The sequence below is a fragment of the Bos indicus genome, chromosome 5, assembly GCF_029378745.1.
Source record: "Bos indicus isolate NIAB-ARS_2022 breed Sahiwal x Tharparkar chromosome 5, NIAB-ARS_B.indTharparkar_mat_pri_1.0, whole genome shotgun sequence".
NCBI lineage: Eukaryota > Metazoa > Chordata > Mammalia > Artiodactyla > Bovidae > Bos > Bos indicus.
The window spans coordinates 81,678,130-81,692,676 of NC_091764.1; positions in this window are offsets into that span (position 1 = coordinate 81,678,130).

A 14,547-nucleotide genomic window follows, 5' to 3' on the forward strand; every position below is an offset into this window, starting at 1 on the left:
TCATATGTACTGGTAACAGTCCTAACACATATTATTCAAAAGAAGTGTTCATTCTTTTGTAGAATCATCTCAACTCTACCCAAGATGTTTCCTCACCAGAGGTACAGATAAATCATTTTCCATTTGCTTTTCTTATCTTAAATAAATGTGCTCATAAGTGAAATTTAAAATGCCCATTGGATCTTTGGACTCTTTTTGTACCCTAAAAGATGGCTGACATCCCAAATTTTGGGAGTGAACCCAAAACAATTTGCTTTACTAATTCAAGATGAGGATTGGGTAGTTCCAAATAGTAAAAGAATAATTGGATTTGGCAGATGAAATTTTTTTCTGGATTGTTTACTGCCTGGCACGTAGTAACCATTTAAGAAGATATCTCTGGAATGAATTAGTCCATAGACGCTATCATCTCTAGAATCACCAAGACGACTGTTACTTTCAGAATCAGTCTAACAACTAAGTAAGGATAAACAATCTTAACAACAATGGTGATGATGAAACTGATAATATGTTGTGGTACCTAGATTCTACCAACTGACCTTTATTACACTCCTGTGGTTTTCTAAAACATGTCTGTTCTATTATATAAGGTCAGCTGTTCTCCTTTCTTTCCATTTAGCCCAGTGTCCACTTTCTGACTAGATCCTCAGACACACTTGACATTTTCATCAAGAGAAAGAAAATCATTTCAAGTCCAAAGGATAAGCACCACCATGGTAAAAAGTTATAAAACACTAGGAGTTGCTCTTTAGCAACAGATTTTGAAGGCAAGTCCAAAGAAAACATGGGACATGGTTTGGAACAAGCTTGCGTGTACTTCATCATGAGGGCTGTGGTACACAGTATGAGAAGGCTCCAGGGAAATTCAAACACCAGTGGGAAGGAGGGTTTTGCTTGCATTGGCTATCATAAATATGTTTTTACAATAAACAAATGATGGCCATAAGACATGCATGTCTGATGTTGAAGGAAAGCCTATTTGCACCAAATAAATTACAGAAACAGTTCAAGAGCAGTTCATCCTAGTGAAAATATTATCCCTGAACTACTGGCAGGGTTAGTGTCAGGTTAGGTTATCTTTTGTATGAATGCCAATTGCACTCGTTAAATCTGCCTAAGGGCACTTCGCTGTGCTTACATACACTTTGGTGTTTCCCAGAAAACTTGCACACATTTAGTTACATACAAACCCCACTTACTCTTTTCCTCTTGGGATTGACTTCTTCCCCCTGACTATCGTTGGGCTTGGTAATCATTCCTCTCTGCCCTCATGCCCCTCTACTCTTGCCCTATCCTTGGTGACTATATTCCCAGTGAATGCCTGGGATGAAGGCCAGGTTGACAGATGCCAATCCTGCACAAATAACAAGACAGACACAACTGATCCAAAGGTCATCAGTTATTCAAAGCCCAGTCCTTCAGTTCACTGAGGGTGAATGGCTTTCAAAACACTTCCAGCAAAAACAATGAAGTAAGAATCTTTGGGGGGGCATTCATTTCAACACATTTTCTGAAAAATTACAGAAAGTTTTTATAAACTTTGGCTTGTTGGAACACACAGGAATTATATATTAGCAATTTAAAATGAAATAACTCAGCCTGGTTTCTGATCTCCTTTGTTGTCCAAGCCTCTGTACAAAAATGAGCATAGAATTCGCAGTGAGGTTAACAAGACAGATCGATCATTTCCAGCGACTGACAACACAGCCTCAGAATTGCTGATTAGCACTTTAATTGCTATATTTTACAAAAGTTTACAAAGAGAAAAAACTTCAAGTCCGTAGTCCATCACAAAGGATTTATAGAGCACTCACAGATTGGAACAAATATCTGAGGGACATTATCTATAGAGTCTGTCTCAATTACCTTTCTGTCTCTTTTGGTAACTAAGTCATTTAGAAATAAATGTCTATCAAATTATCGGTGTTATTGTTGTGTATAATGACATATCTTTCTCAGAAAATACATCCTCTCTTAATCTTTTTAAACAGCAGAAACAGGTGTTTCTCCTCTCCCTGCCTGTAGTGCATTAGTGTTTTAATGGAAAAATTGATGCTCCAGTGCAAAAGACCAGGATCTAGTCTTTTCAGGATCTGAATTTCAACTCCATCACTTAATAATTGGGAAAAGTATTGAAATTCTGAACCTCAGTCCCATCAAGCATAAAATGAGAATGATATCAGGGGTGTCCTTATGTAGTTTTTGGTGAAAAATGAAGATTATAATGTATGAAATGAAGTGGTCAATGCTTGTATAAATATAATACGTCATCGTGAGTTGTTTTTTACAATCTGATGAAAAGCTCATGATACCTAAGTCACCACTTGCCATTGGTGCACTAGATGACTTTCAGTTCAGTTCAGTGGCTCAGTTGTGTCCGACTTTTTGCAACCCCATTAATTGCAGCATGCCAGGCCTCCCTATCCATCACCAACTCCCAGAGTTCACCCGAACCCACGTCCATTGAGTCGGTGATGCCATCCAGCCATCTCATCCTCTGTCGTCCCCTTCTCCTCCTGCCCCCAATCCCTCTCAGCATCAGAGTCTTTTCCAATGAGTCAACTCTTCCCATGAGGTGGCCAAAGTACTGGAGTTTCAGCTTTAGCATCATTCCTTCCAAAGAACACCCAGGACTGATCTCCTTTAGAATGGACTGGTTGGATCCCCTTGCAGTCCAAGGGACTCTCAAGAGTCTTCTCCAACACCACAGTTCAAAAGCATCAATTCTTCAGCACTCAGCTTTCTTCACAGTCCAACTCTCACATCCATACATGACCACAGGAAAAACCATAGCCTTGACTAGACGGACCATTGGTGGCAAAGTAATGTCTCTGCTTTTCAATACATCAAATACTGGTACACCAGTTCAGCTCACTTGCTCAGTCGTGTCCAACTCTTTGTGACCTCAAGGTAGGCTTCCCTCTCCATCACCAACTCCCAGAGTTTGCTCAAACTCATGTCCATTGAGTTGGTAATGCCCATTCAACTATGTCATCCTCTGTCAACCCCTTCTCCTCCTGCCTTCAATCTCTCCCAGCAGCAGGGTCTTTTCTAATGAGTCAGTTCTTCTCGTTGGGTGGCCAAAGTATTGGAGCTTCAGCATCAGTCCTTCCAGTGAATATTCAGGACCAATTTCCTTTAGGATGGACTGGTTGAATCTCCTTGCAGACTTAAATTAAATTGAAAATTACCAGTGGGACTTGATAAAAACACAGTACCTTGGGCTCCATTGTCAGCGGTCTGGTGGGGTTGACTAGAGTTGGACCAGGGCATCCCTATTTAAAAGTGTCACAAGTCAATCAAGGTTTGAGGACTACTATATTAATATACAAGATTCCCCCTCTCCTTCACAATGATTCTGTAACTATAATTCATGCATCGTCTAGATGCATGGCTTACAAACAGAGATTTATAGGACAATTTATGAAAATCTATCCACTAAAATCTCTAATAAACTTTAGTGATAGGTTCTGAACCTCTATGTATGAAAATCCGTGGAAATGCAATCAACCTGATGATAAGAATTTAAATTAAGTGATGGTAAAGGAAATCACCTGTGACTGTATGTATCACAACAAACTGTGGAAAATTCTGAAAGAAATGGGAATACCAGACCACCCGACCTGCCTCTTGAGAAATCTGTATGCAGGGAAGGAAGCAACAAATAGAACTGGACATGGAACAACAAACTGGTTCCAAATAGGGAAAAGAGTATGTCAAGGCTGTATATTGTCACCCTGCTTATTTAACTTATATGCAGAGTACATCATGAGAAACACTGGGCTGGATCAAGCACAAGCTGGCACCAAGATTGCTGACAGAAATATCAATAACCTCAGATATGCAGATGACATCACCCTTATGGCAGAAAGTGAAGAACTAAAGAGCCTCGTGATGAAAGTGAAAGAGGAGAGTGAAAAAGTTGGCTTAAAACTCAACATTCAGAAAACTAAGATCATGGCACCTGGTACCATTACTTCATGGTAAAAAGATGGGGAATCAATGGAAACAGTGAGAGACTTTATTTTGGGGGGCTAAAAATCACTGTAGATGGTAACTGCAGCCATGAAATTAAAAGATCCTTACTCCTTGGAAGAAAAGTTATGACCAACCTAGACAGCTTATTAAAAAGCAGAGACATTCCTTTGCCAACAAAAGGTCTATCTAGTCAAAACTATGGTTTTCCACTAGTCATGTATGGATGTGAGAATTGGACTATAAAGAAAGCTGAGTGCTGAAAAATTGATGCTTTTGAGCTATGGTGTTGGAGAAGACTCTTGAGAGTCCCTTGGACTGCAAGGAGATCCAACCAGTTCATCCTAAAGGAAATCAGTCCTGAATATTCACTGGAAGGACTGATGCTGAAGCTGAAACTCTAATACTTTGGCCACCTGATGAGAAGAACTGACTCATTTGAAAAGACCCTGATGCTGGGAAGGATTGAAGGTGGGAGGAGAAGGGGAGCCAGAGGATGAGCTGGTTGGATAGCATCACCGACTCAATGGACATGAGTTTGAGTAGACTCCAGGAGTTGCTGATGGACAGGGTGGCCTGGCATGCTGCAGTCCATAGAGTAGCAAAGGGTCAGACGTGACTGAACTGAATTGAAAGAAAATCAATGTTAACTTATTAAAATATCTGCCATGATATAGTTAATGTTGGAGAAATATGCTAATTAAACTGACCAATGGTACTATAAAATATGTAATAAAACAGTGTGAAAAACAATAGAAAATTGTTGTCATTGTTCAGTCACTCCCCAACCCCCATGAACTGCAGCATGCTGGGCTTCCCTATATTTCACTGTCTCCTAGAGTTTGCTCAAACTCATATCCATTGAGTCAGTGATGACATCCAACCATTGCATCCTCTATTGCCCTCTTCTCTTCTTGTCCTCAATCTTTCCCAGCATCAGGATATTTTCCAATGAGTTGGCTTTTAGTATCATATGGCCAGAGTATTGGAGCTTCAGCTTTAGCACCAATCCTTTCAGTGAATATTCAGAATTGATTTCCTTTAGGACTGACTGCTTTGATCTTGCAGTTCAAGGGCTCTCAAGAGTCTTCTCCAGTATCACAATTCAACAGTATCAATTCTTCAGAGCTCAGCTTACTTTATAGTCCAATTTTCACATCCATATACGACTACTTGAAAAACCATAGCTTTGACTAGATGGACCTTCATTGGCAAAGTGATGTCTCTGCTTTTGAATACGCTGTCTAGGTTTGTCATAGCTTTGCTTCCAAGGAGCAAGTGTCTTTTAATTTCATGACTGCGGTCACTATCCTCAGTGATTTTGGAGCCCAAAAAAATAAAATCTGTCATTTTTTCCCCATCTATTTGCCATGAAGTGAGGGGATCTGATGCCAGACAAAATGTGGTCCACTGGAGAAGGGAATGGCAAACCACTTCAGTATTCTTGCCTTAAGAACTGCATGAACAGTATGAAGCGGCAAAAAAGAGGAAATAATAATTTCTAATTGCCTCCTTCTTACCACAGGTGGGCTGAAATATTAATAGCATCCCATCTCTCCTGATACATATTATCACAAGGCCTATCATTGTTAAGAGTGACTTGATATGTTCTTAAAACAATTTTGAACTGAACTTTTCTGAAGCACCAAGAAAAAAAAAAAAAAGATCAGTTACTATTCCATTATTTTTCAGTCTCATTCACCTCTGAACTTCCTGGTTCTCTCTGAGGCCAAAGTCAAAACTGGCAAAACACCACGGGAAAGGCTGCTCTCACAGTATTTCTGGCTCACCAAAACTTTCTTGAGAAAGCCAGTTTCCATGAGATTTCAGTTCCAATTTTACAAACCAAGAAAACTCAGGATAGTTCAGATAAAGTTCAGATAAGCATTCAGATTTTCAGTTGAGCCAGATGAACCGCTAAGCCATTTAACATGATCACATCCCTGTTTTGGGACAAAGGAAAAAAAATCAACGAGAATTCTGATTCAGTGTAGACAATTTTGGAGGAGTACAATATACTAAGAGGGCATTAGAGATTAATGAATAATTTGTTCTTTTTTGAAAAGTTCAAAGTAAAAATAATGGCTCTGTGACTTATTTTAGAGATTTAAATGAAGAAACCTAGGGACTTCAAACAGTCAACCATCTCTTGTCTGAGAAAAGTGACTGCAGTAACTGACGCAAGATATAATATGGAGAGATAATATTTTGCCACCTGTTTTTCTTTATTCGCTTTCTCTTTCCCTTCCTTCTTTCTAAATGGAAACGATAGTACTCACACCATTGTGTGTTCACAGAGGTTTAATGAATGACTAATCCTCAGATTTGAACATTCTGTGAGAATCCATTTCTCCTACTGCCATGGGGGTAGGGGTCAGGGAAGAAAAGATTAATTTACCTTTGGGGCTAGAAATGATCCTCTGAGGAAAGAAACAAATTCAGAATCTTTCAAAGGGGGAGTGAATTGACAATGAATTTACTCACCAGGGATCAAGAGCTTCTCATTAAGTATCATCAAAGAAAAATAATGTGTGAACATCAGAATCTTGTTATGACACAATCCACCATGGTGTGAAGTTTAATTGAGCACAGTTAGATTCCTGGGTTCCATCCAAGAGATTCAGTTATTATAAGTGCCAAAAGAAAACTGTTGCAACATGGTTTCATCTTTAACACTTTTTTATGGCCTGAGACCTGAAAAGAGTGATACAGCAAAACCCTATTATATTCAAATATGTGAAAGTGAAAGTTGCTCAGTCGTGTCCGACTCTTTGTGACTCCATGGGCTATACAGTCCATGGAATTCTCCAGGCCAGAAGACTGGAGTGAACCCAGATCTCCCACATTGCAGGCAGATTCTTTACCCACTGAGCTTCAAGGGAAGCCCAAGAATACTGGAGTGGGTTGCCTATCCCTTCTGCAGGGGATCTTCCCAACCCAGGAATTGAACTGGGGTCCTCCTGCATTGCAGACTATATACTCAAATATAGTCACTGAGAAAACCAGGCCATAAGAAACTGATAACCACTCCCATTAAAAAGGAGTGTAGTACATTTATCATTCCACTAACATTTTTACCAGTCTTCTCATCTCAAGATAAGTGAGCAGGGACTTCTCCGGTGGCCCAGTGGTTAAGACTCTGTGCTCTCAATTCAGGGAGCCTGGAATCGATCCCTGTTTAGGGAACTAGATCCCACATGCTGCAACTAAGAGTCAGCATGCCGCAGCTAAGACCTGGTATGGCCAAATTGATAAATAAATATTTTTTAAACAGATAAGCAAGCATTAGCAAATTAAATCATCATTTTCCTTACCCAGAGTAAATCCTCACATGTTCCTAGCTAATGGTGGAGTACCTACTTGCAAGGATGAGTATAATATTTTAATTTTTCAGTTACTAATCTTTTAACTACAGAAATATTTTAAATGAATATTTCTATCACAGTCAGTGATAATAACTCTTTAGATGCAATACCATGCTCTGAAATTAAAAGTCCACCTAACCTTGGAAAAGTCCCTCAGTCTCTCTGAGCCTCAATTTTCTCATCTCTAAAACTGTAGAGTACTCGTCTTTCTTCGTAGGATCCCTGAGTGGTTGAAGTAGGATAATTCTTAGGAAGACAAACTAAAAAGAATAAGAATTTTCTCCATGTAGCATCTGTGGCTCCAGAATGTATTTAGACTCTGGCTACAGACAAGGGCACTGAGCAGGATTGTTCTTCAGTTTAAGAAGCAACTCACTATTCCTGCTATTGCACATTTGTCTCACAGATGCTTTCTAATTTTTTATATTGAAGTTTCCTTTCTACAAATAAATTACAAATGTTTCAAGAGAGAGGAAGAAAGAAGGAGGAGGATGAGGGGAAGAGGAGGAGAAGGAAAAGGAGGTAAAGGAAGAGGAAGGGAAAAAGAAGAAGGAAGAGGAGGAGAAGAGGAATTTTTTGTGGGAAATAGGGGAGGTGAAGGCTTCCCAGGTCGTGCAGTGGTAAAGAATCCACCTGCCAATGCAGGGAGATACAAGAGACACTGGTTTGATCCCTGGGTCAGAAAGTTCCCCTGGAGAAAGAAATGACAACTCACTCCAGTATTCTTGCCTGGAAAATTTCACGGACAGAGGGGTCTGGTGGGCTACAGTCCACAGTGCATGGGGTTGCAAAGAGTTGGACATGACTGAGCATGCGCGTGCCACCAGGGGAGGTGAAATGAGTTGGCAGGGGACAGCAAAGAAAAGATTTACAGTATAGTATAAGAGTGGACATGGTAAAGAATCTGAGACCAGGGTTCAATCCCTGGGTCAGGAAGATCCTCTGAAGAAGAGAATGGCGATCCACTCCAGTATTATTGCCTGGAGAATTCCATGGAGAGGAAAGCCTGGCAGGCTACAGTTGGTGGGATCGCAAAGAGTCAGACACGACTGAGTGACTAACATACAAACATAAGAGTAGACAAAACACAGGAGGGAAATCTTTGGGGGAAATCCAGAAATTCCTTCTGTACCAGTGAGTCAGAAGCTCTCACAGACGCCTGAGGAGATAGAGGTGCAGCGAATCCTGGGCACAGAGGCAACCACCAGGGAGTCAAATACAGAGAAGAGAAAAGTAGAAGCTGCTCTTGGCAGGAGGGAGGGTCTCACTGCAACTATACACAGCTGGCTTGACAGAGGCTCCCTCACCACCTGGTAAATAAGGTTGTCTATCATCCAAACTGCCCGCAAATTCAAGTTAAGGAAAGCAGCGAAGGTCTGAGTGTCCCAACAGATATTCCAGCCAAACTAAAGTGACACTGGAACCTTAAATACATTTTGATAATTTGTACCATTACACTCATGCTTTGATGAATTTTAAATGTTCTAGTAGATTTTCTATTGGGGTAGGCAGAAGCTTACTATGCAAGTACTCTTTGAAAAAGTTTAATCTTGTCACTAATGAACTGAGAAGACAAAGATTTTGTTCACTTCTGTGTCAAGATAGTGGAAAAGAATCAGAGGTCACCAGTAGTTGGCTAATTTGATGATGGCAGTGGTTATCTTTAGGTGAAACTGTATCCATGACTTTCCAAGGTTAACTTTGGGAGGAAAAATCTCAGGTTGGAAGAGGCATCTCCCAGTCTTTCTGCTAGGGCTTCACTCTTCCTCTGTGAGTCTGTCAACTTCAAGTTCTATTGCATTTCCAATGCATCAGATGGACTACTGACCAGCAGAACTGAACACTCCCTTTCATTAAAATGTGGAGATTATTTCAAAAGATATGATTATGAAGCCCATGAGTTGTTCTTACACAAGACTACTTGAAAATCCATTGGCAAAGGTTCTGAGTCTTGTTTTAAGACAAGATAGGTAGTTTTTGTCTTTGCATCATCCTTTCCTATAGAGCCAGAAGGAAACCTTGTAGAAATGGAGCAAGAAGAGATTTGGGGAAACCACAGAATCCTTATAAGTGGAGACAACTATGATGCATTATTCCCTTCCCATTTGCCACACACACAATATTACATTGCTCAGATATGCAGATAACACCACCCTTACGGCAGAAAGTGAAGAAGAACTAAAGAGTCTCTTGATGAAAGTGAAAGAGAGTGAAAAAGTTGGCTTAAAGCTCAGCACTCAGAAAGCAAAGATCATGGCATCCAGTCCCATTGCTTCATGACAAATAGATGGAGAAACAGTGGAAACAGTGGCAGGCTTTATTTTCTTGGGCTCCAAAATCACTGCAGATGGTGACAGGAGCCATGAAATTAAAAGATGCTTACTTCTTGGAAGGAAAGTTATGACCAACCTAGACAGCATATTAAAAAGTAGAGACATTACTTTGCCAACAAAGGTCAGTCTAGTCAAGGCTGTGGTTTTTCCAGTGGTCATGTATGGATGTGAGAGTTGGACTATAAAGCAACCTTCTGCTGCTGCTGCTGCTGCTAAGTCACTTCAGTTGGGTCCAACTCTGTGCGACCCCATAGACAGCAGCCCACCAGGCTTCCCTGTCCCTGGGATTCTCCAGGCAAGAACACTGTAGTGGGTTGCCATTTCATTCTCCAATGCAAGAAAGTGAAAAGTGAAAGTGAAGTTGTTCAGTCATGCCCGACTCTTAGCGACCCCATGGACTGCAGCCTATCAGGCTCCTCCACCCATGGGATTTTCTAGGCAAGAGTACTGGAGTGGGGTGCTATTGCCTTCTGCAAAGCAACCTGAGTGCTAAAGAATTGATGCTTTTGAACTGTGGTGTTGGAGAAGACTCTTGAGAGTCCCTTGGACTGCAAGGAGATCCAACCAGTCCATCCTAAAGGAAATCAGCTCTGAATGTTCATTGGAAGGAATGATGTTGAAGCTGAAACTCCAATACTTTGGCCACCTGATGCGAAGAGATGACTCATTCAAAAAGACCCTGATGCTGGAAAGGACTGAGGGCAGGAGAAGGGGATGACAGAGGATGAGCTGGTTGGATGGTATCACCGACTCAATGGACATGAGTCTGAATAAACTCCAGGAGTTGGTGATGGACAGGGAGGCCTGGTGTGCTGGAGTCCATGGGGTTGCAAGGAGTAGGACACGACTGAGTGACTGAACTGAAGTGAACTGAAAGTAAGAGTAGCATTTACTTCTACGCATAAAACCAAGTGAAATGTTGAAATGCTACCTGAAAACGTTTTGCAAATTATAGTTGTTCTTCTGAGTCTCTCAGTGGTCTCCACCTTAGTTTTCACATGGAACATAGTACATGGCACTTGCAGTGCTAGGACTGGCTCATATGCTATGTCCTAAGCCCAGGCTATAGGGTTCTAGATTTTGTTCCTCTAGACCAGGATCAAGAAGCTTCTACTAATCAGTTTTTCCACATTTAGAGTGAGAAAGTAGATGAAAGAAATAGTAGCATGGACAAGTTCTAACACTGCAAGGACAAATAGACTAAGACAGGTACTTACAAAATCTAAAAATGAAAACTGCTTTTTATTTTTTATTATGTTTTCTATTTTTAATGCCAAAAATGCTTGGAATTCTTATACAAAAAAGACTGGAGCTTGCATTTCATTCTCACCTTGGGCCACGGGGTGTATGACTGAGCATCTACAATGTGTGCTTTGCATGGCTAATTAATCCTTTCTGCGAGTGGCACTTGCAATATTTTGTGTATGCTCATCTTGTGCACCTCAATTCCTGAAAGGCCCAGACTGCTTTTCTTTTCTTGCACATCCCTCTGTTCAGGAGATGCTTCTCTGAACTTGCATGAGATATTCTCACTCTTAGAGTACTGGGTATATTCTACTTGTACATGTGTGCTAAGTCATTTCAGTCATGTCCAACTCTGTCACCTTATGGACTGTAGCCTGCCAGGCTCCTCTCTCCATGGGATTCTCCAGGCAAGAATTCTGGAGTGGATTGTCATGCCCTCCTCCAGGGGATCTTCCTGATCCAGGGATAAAACCCATATCTCTTACATCTCCTGCATTGCAGGTGGATTCTTTACCACTAGCACCTCTTGGGAAGCCCAGATTCTACTTGTAGTCCCTGTTAAAACATGGAGTACAACTCTAGACCCACAGTAGGCACTTGTGTTTGTATATAGAATGTGATTGGTTGATTGTGAGCTATTGGTGTGCTGGAGCTGCTCAGATGAGCATTGGAGGGCAGTCTGTACACATCACTTCCCAACTTTATGTTCTATGACCTCGTCTTGGTAGCTTGAAATTGACCTTGACCTTGGTGAGAGCATTTACATAGTGAAAATTGTACAGTTGGTTTTAAGCAATATGAATATAAGCACTGCCTACCACTTATTTTTTATTCCATCTAACTTATAAGCTGCTAGATATTTAGCAGTTAGGGTTCATGTGAGAATTGTATTTTGAATATATTTATGTTTTTAAAATAAATTATTTTTTAATTTATTAAAAAAGAGCAATTATTTTGTATGTGTCTTTTTATATCATTTTGGACAACCAGTTTCATACAACACTTAATTATTCCTTTACTTGGTTTGTATAAATGGTATTTATTAAAGGGAAAAAGTACTATTTTATTTTTGCCAAAAGTATCATTAAACAATTAGTAAAGACTCTAAAATTTCCTTTTTTTACTAACCAGGAAATGAAATTGTCTGGCTCATAAAATTATAATGTAAGTTTGTGTATTAGAAAGTTAATTCCATTGCCTTAAAATTAGTCTTTTGGGGGAATTCTATTACTATCTGACAACATAATTGCCACTTTAACCAAATACATAGTACATTTTGTCTAAAATAGGCTTTGTGATTTTCAGATATGAACTTTCATTTTCCAGAACATTCACTGGAGAAACCATGATCTTTTGAGGTTCAATTAACTGCTTAATGGGAAGATGGATGCCGAGTAACCTTTGGAAAGAGAGTAGAGGGCTGTGTTTAGGAGGGGAGACCCTAGGGCAGGCTGCCAGGGTTCTAGTCCCAGATACTCATTTTTATTATTAACATCTGTGTAACCTTGGGAAAGTCACAACTTCTCAGTGCCTTAGTTTCTTCATATGTACAATGGAGATGATACCAGAATCTGCTTCAAAGGTTTATGGTGAGGATGAAATGCATAAATGTCAGCAGGTCCTCGTGGCTCAGACAGAAAACAATCTACCTGCAATGCAAGACACCTGGGTTCAATCCCTGGGTCAGAAAGACACCTTGGAGAAAGGAATGGCTCCCCACTCTGGTATTCTTGCCTGGAGAATCCCATGGACAGAGGAGCCTGATGAGCTACAGTCCCTGACGTAGCAGAGAGTCGGACACGACTGAGCAACTTCCACTTTCATTTTCAAATGCATAACTACTATGCAGGTAAACACACTTATGCTGGTGCCTAGTATCCAGTAAGTGTTCAATAAATGCTTATTATATCTGTTTCGAAGCACAGAATCTTACACATACTGGGTATTAAATCAACATTTCTGAATTAGTTAATTAAATGACCAGTTACTAGCATGGAGCAAAGAAACAAAGACTGAATGTCTACTGAGTACCAGGAATGCAGTGGAGAATGAGACAGCCTATGTCTTTATCTTTACATTTTAGAGCTGCATTAAGCTGATCTCAGTGTTCAGAGATTGAAAGAAAAGTCTGGATCATAAACTCCTTAACAGTATATATTAAAGATTGTATGAAAAACAAAATGAAGAAAAGGATAAAGAATTGGCTGAATGTTACAAAGGCCACAAATAGCTTATGCCTAAAGATGATATAAAATTCCTCCTTATGTATGTAATTGTCAAAAGATGGGCACTCAGGTCCTTCTGTCTTATAGCTCCACTGTCACTGCGGCACCCTCTGCCTTTTTAAAAAATTATTTTATTCATTTACTTTTGGTTGCATTGGATCTTCATGGTTGCCTGGGAGCTTTCTCTGGCTGTGGTGAGCAGGAGTTATATTCAGGCTCTAGAGTATAGGTGCATAGGCTTAGTTACTCTGCAGCATCTGGGATCTTTCTGGACCAGGGATTGGATCCATGTTCCCTGCATTGACAGGCAGATTCTTAACCAATGGACCACCAGGGAAGTCTGGGGTATCCACTGTCTGAGAGATCCTGGATAGCTCTCATCACAACCATGTTCCAAGCAATGGGCTGGAGAAAGGAGGTAAAACTTGTTCCCTTCATTAAGGGAGTAATGGATAAGAAGTTATCATCTTCCGTTCTGTGCACAGCCCATTAGGTGGAACTTCACACAGCCATCTCCATTTACAAGGGAGCCTGGAAAATATTTTTATTCCGAGGGTTCTTGTGTCTACCTAAAATTAGGGAGAAGTAGCAGGTAGGTCTGGAGGGACAGTGAATAGTCTTGACCACATTTCTTTTTTTTTTTAATTTTTTTTTATTAATTTTATTTTATTTTTTTTTTTTTTTTTTTTTTTTTTTTTGTGTAATAAAGTTTTATTGAAGTATAAAGAAGATAGAGAAAGCTTCTGACATAGGCATCAGAAGGGGGCAGAAAGAGTACCCCCTTGCTAGTGTTAATAATGAGGTTATATAATCCAAAGAATGTCTGGAGGTTGTAAAGACCTCCTCCGACCTACTCCCATAATTTACATTTTAAGATAACACTGTCCTCAGGCAAGATACATCCTTGTAAAGACCAGGTATACTCCCATAATTAACTTTTTAAAATAACAGAAGGTTGAATCCAAAGACTGTCCTTAGGCAGGATACATTATTGGTATATAATCCTAAGGAATGTGGAGAAAGAAAAAAAGTTTGTCCTTTTTTCCTCCTTGAGAATTCCAGACCCCTCTCTCTTTGGGGACCCCTAGACTCCCTATCAACCTGCCTAGGAAATGACTCTCTCATTCCCCCCTTTTCTTTTAGGAGAATTATGTTGCCTAGGGAAAAGGGGCGTCGTTCTCGTTCCATAACTGCTTCCAAGCTGATAAGGGGCGTTGTCCCTAAATTGGTGAGGCAACATATTCTCCTAATCCTTGTATTGAGAATATCTGATCCAGGGGCCCCAAATAGTAGCTGGAGGAAGCTACAGTAGTAGCAGGAGTTTGAGCAACCATTTGTAACTTAAAAGCTTTCATGTGGCTAGAAACAAATCCAGTTATACAATTACAGATGCAGGGAGCAAAC